Below are 5,219 nucleotides of genomic sequence, written 5' to 3'. Positions count from 1 at the left end.
ATTGGATCGATGTCATCCAACAGGAATAACATCTCGTACCAAAGCTAATTATCTTTCCTAGATTTTGTTTAGATAGAGTCATGCTCCCTAAGGCCAACTTTGATACTAATGACATGTAATTAAAAAGTAATTAACCTAAACAACCTTTTGTTTTGGAAGAGAAAGGAAAAGAAAAAGTTCAGATGTCACATTCCAATGATAGGTGGGTGTATCAACCGATCTTGCTGGAAGTACAGAGAGAATCTAAACCCCTCGTAAACAACATTATACATTTATACGTTAATAGTATAAGGAAAAAAAAATGCTGCAAAAACAAAAGCAAAAGCAAGAGCATAACAAAAAACATAACGGCGCAAGTTATGCATAGGCAAAGCTAAGTTTATATATTCAGTTTTCTATTTGACATACAGATGAAACAGAGCCATTATTTATTTTCCCATGACCCAAGGGCAAATCAAGTGGCTGCATGACACCATTCAGGCTTTCATCTTGACACAAAAGACATGCATATAACATAGTAATTAACTCGAGACACAACAAAAAGAAATTCAAATTAACGGAGTTTTACCAAAGCAAACTCATGGAGGTTGCTAAGAACCTCAATTTCCTCGATCCCCTCGCATAATTCAGATGTTGACATTGTTCGTAGCATCACGATGGCAACACTTGTAATTAACAGATGTCACCTCCATCACACGTCCACATGTGGGATTTGGGCATGCTATAGTTACTAGCACATCTGCATTATTCTTAACAAAATCACATTCTTGGCGAGCATATAACTCATCAAGCTTAGTCTTATAGTACTCATCAAAGGCTACGTCAAACCCTTCTTTTTGAAACACTTTCTCTTTCCATGTGTCAAACTCAGCCAAAGTTTGGCGCATTGGTTCACCGTGACCCAAAACCCTAACGTTAGAGCCTTTGGTGAGAATAGCCCATCCTTGTTGATCTTGTTTGAGGCAAAGCAAGGTCTTCACAATCTTTCGAATCTCACAGTCCACTGCATCTTTGTGCTTCTTCAGTCTCTTCCTTTCTATTTCTATCCAGAAACGACGAACATCCGTGGGGTCTTCCTTCCCCAACTGATAGTGATCTATTATTGTATCAGTGTTCAAGATAGTTGCATGCCCTTTTGTTTTCTCCACTGCCACTGTGAAGTCTTGGACTTTTTGTCAGCACCTCTAGAGATGAAAATGTACCTGTCGCCAGTGACCTAATTCACATTGAAAACAAAATTAAGTACACACAGATAATTTCCTCGTATCAATCTCCTTTATATATCACTAAAAAATAATGCATTAATTATAAGAGAAAGATGATTATACAAGTATACAAAGTTTTATACAATTATCAATTATCGGATCATATATAATTCATCATTATAAATTTATTAACTTTTAAAATAATTATTTTAAGGTAATTCAATAATAATAATAATAAATACATAAGTATTAAATTCTAATTATAAATAATAATACTCTACTATTAATAATTTTATATTATTAATTAGAAATTACCATTTAGATATGTTTGTTAATTTTTATAAAATTATTATAGAAATCATATTAATAATTAATTAATAGGTAATTAAATGATAATATAAAATTATTTTACATTATTAATGCATTATCATTAAACTCTTATATTGATATTCTTGTTATATATTTTTTTGTCTAATGAGGTGATTAAATAACAACAGGGAAATATGCATAATATGTTTAATTACCTGCTGTATTCCAAGATTTGCTTTCTTTGTTGCGTCCCAGAACCATTTCCATTTTAGAGTAAGCTCAATGCCATCAATTTTCCTAAAGGGGAACGCTTCGATACCCCATTGAAAAATCAAGTTCATTGCATCTTCATTCATTATGTCACCAAGAGGGGTGAGCACTGGGATAATAGGTTTTCCCAAGTAGTTGAATTTCTCTTTTATCAGGTCAGTGCCTGGCAATTCAGTGAAGAACTCCACTGCGTACCATTTGATGGTATCCTTCAAGATATTGAACTTGTGTTTTTGCCTGTACGTCCCAGGCATCCACAATGGGGATCCACAAAATCTTGAAATCCCCTTTCTTGTAATTTTTTACTACTTCATTTGGATTCTCATGCAATCTGTCATGGATTGAGTTCAAAAGTGAGATCTCATCTTCAATCTTGTCGAGGCTTGAAATGAACAACAAGACATATTTCTGGCTGAAGACTTCGATATCCTGTATGATATACATATAATAAAAAGAGAAAGGACATAATCATTAGTTTTGTTTTTAAGATGACCCCTAGGAAAAATAACAAAATCAAAAGGCTACATAAATTCTTTCATAAAAATATATATATGTTGGCGTAGTCATCAACTTTTGGGGGATAGAATAATTGGTGGTTCCTTCTTAAACAATAGACAAAAGTTAAGGAAGTCCAAATGTTCTAGAGACTAACAGTTTTGGTTTTGATGCTGCCGTGATATATTTGAACCTTTGATCCATTGTGATGGATCAGAAGCTTCAAGAATTCTACTATATCTTTGGGTTTAGAAATTGCATTCCTGCGCTTGTAGTATTCATCTGCATAACCTGCAACAAATAGACATAACCTGTTAGATCAGTTTCATATCATACTTATTCGTCAATTGATCCAAAATTAAAAATAACCGTGCTCCCAAATTAATATACACTGGGGAGCACTAACTGCATAACCTTTTTGCACTAGGCTCGATTTCAGATGTTCCTTGAATTTATAAGCAGCTGAAGAAAGCCTTTCCAGAAAAGCTGATAATTTATATTCCCTGAAACAAAATTAATAAAGAACTTCAGTTATATAACTAATGTGTTAAATTGAGAAAAATATTACTCATTTCATCTCTAAGATATGTATCGCATTTAAAAAAAAATTATTTTAAAATAAGTGTGGTATTTAACGTTTCAGTGTCCAGTAATTATTTTTTTCCATAATATTACTAATAAATGTCAACTTAGATTTTAATCTAACATTAATATTATTTTATTTAATCTATTTAATAAGATTAATTTTATAAAATTATTATTTTATTTTATTTATTTATTAACTTTTATTACACAATATAAAATAACTCAAAACATATTTATTTTAACACTTATTTTAGGACAGAAATAATATAAATATATAACGATATAAAAGATTTTGTATTGCATCTAATCATAAATTTGAATCATTAATTTTTATAATATTTATTTTAAAATTTATATATAAACTAATTTTTAATTAGTTAAAAATGTAAAAAAAAAACTACATAAATTTTATAATAAATTTAAATTCTTTTAAAAAATATCATAGAAACTAAAAATATATTTAAAAATTAAACTATACATATATACAACCTAGTAAATGTTTTGACGTGACCCGATAAGTATGCAGAGAGTGATGAAATTATTCTAAAAGTTGTTCTGATGATCTTATCAGAAGTTGAGAAAGATAACATACGATAGACCAACGAGGTTGGCGGTGGCAGCAACAAGGGAAGCAATTATCCAATACACAACAACAGGGACCTCTTGCTGGGCTTCTGTCAAGGAAGGCACTTCCACTATGTCATAATCAAGACCTGATAATCTTGTCCACTCTTGGATGCCATGAAGCACTTCCATTACCAACTCCACCAAAGTGGTGGCAGGCTTCTTTCTAGCTTCAACTTGGTTCAGTTGTTTCAACGAGTTTGTGAGTTGCTTCTCTGGCGTTGCAACATCACTCAGGTGCAAAAGGTTCCCATACTCCAAAGCAAAAGCAGCTAGAGTTACCAGTGCTTTTGCCTCCCACGAGTAGCTTCTCAGGTGCTGAAGAATGCACATTGTTGTTTGATGCACGTAGCGTTCACCACGTGGTGTCGTTATGATCTGTCATCATAGTTAAGTTGTTTTATTTGGATTCAAATTTCATTATTCAATCGGCTTTTATATATGCATGTACGTTGCAAACACAAGATATATCATAATATCATAAAGCGTGACTCGCGCGTGACACATTCACTAATAATAACATGCAAATAAAGTAAGGAATAACAATAATGATAGTTGTACCATAAGATAACCTGACAAGAAATCAGCTTCATTGTACGATATTCTGGTTGGAAAACGGTCTGATATGCTTTGCCTTCAGCTAACCTCGTCTGTGACTCGCGATAACCAATTAAAACGTTAATTAGATTTAGATGATAAATTAACATGCATATATATAGTGTGCATTTATAATACATCGTTTACATTGTGAAGGTGATATTAATTATAAATTTATGCATAGAAAGAGAAATAAATTAGCAAAAAATTGTTATTTGTTGGGTGTGGGAGAATGAATGGAAGAGGTGAATTATATATATATATATATATATACCTTAAGTACAACAGTTGACACAATGTCCGAAAGGACTTCTACATCGCACCTGTCATCATCATGGAGGTGGGTCAGATAAACTTTCTCAAGGATCTCAGAGTCAGTGAGATCAAAAGGGTTCGGAAGCTGAGGTTTTTGCTGCTTGGAAGTGACAGTTGAATCATCTCCATTGGACAGTGACATGGTGATGATTCGGCTTAATAACTTAAGGTTAGCTAGGTAGTATTCTTCAACTTCTTAGCTTTGTAAGCAAAGGATGCCTTGCGGGATTGGTTCGTCTGATCCACGTATATATAGGGCTGAAGTTGGAACAAGAGTTTACATTTGGTATAATTACTTTGTAAGTAAATTATAGAGTTTAGAAAAAGAGAAAATATACCAAGTAGCTTCTGCTGGGGCCTTTCCTGGCGTGAAATGTGCCTCTCTAATGTAATTTTCTAAACATACCCCTTATGGGGTTCATGAGACATGCGAAATGACTGAGGATATCATTGGCAATTTGTTGGAAAGCTCATCTGAACTTTAGAAAAAGATAATCTTGTGCCACTTCCCTAATAGAGAAAAGAAAAATGTTACGGCCGGGTTCAAGGAAAGAACAAATGTTGTACTGCGTAATTTTATTGAACAACAAAGAAGCTTCTCCAGACACAAATCTTAAAACAGCTTAAAAAAATTGTTCATCATGAACATATATGAGAGTACATATGTGAAATTAAATAATCAACATTGATTTGTACTCAAGCTTTTACATGATACTCTATCTGTACATGAGAAATGAATTTTAATTTCTTTCGTCTAAAATATGCACCTTAAAATAAATTAAAAATTTTATAACACCAACAACTTATAAAAAAATAATA

The 5,219-nt window shown here is 32.4% G+C and overlaps 1 pseudogene; it reads right to left on the bottom strand.

Annotated features, from left to right (window-relative positions):
* Positions 1 to 372: 372 nt before the first annotated feature.
* Positions 373 to 4,607, bottom strand: LOC100795874 (protein SIEVE ELEMENT OCCLUSION B-like; annotated as a pseudogene).
* Between the last annotated feature and the right edge of the window lie 612 nt (positions 4,608 to 5,219).

The sequence above is a fragment of the Glycine max genome, chromosome 20, assembly GCF_000004515.6.
Source record: "Glycine max cultivar Williams 82 chromosome 20, Glycine_max_v4.0, whole genome shotgun sequence".
Lineage (NCBI taxonomy): Eukaryota > Viridiplantae > Streptophyta > Magnoliopsida > Fabales > Fabaceae > Glycine > Glycine max.
This window is presented reverse-complemented; position numbering and strand designations above follow the sequence as displayed.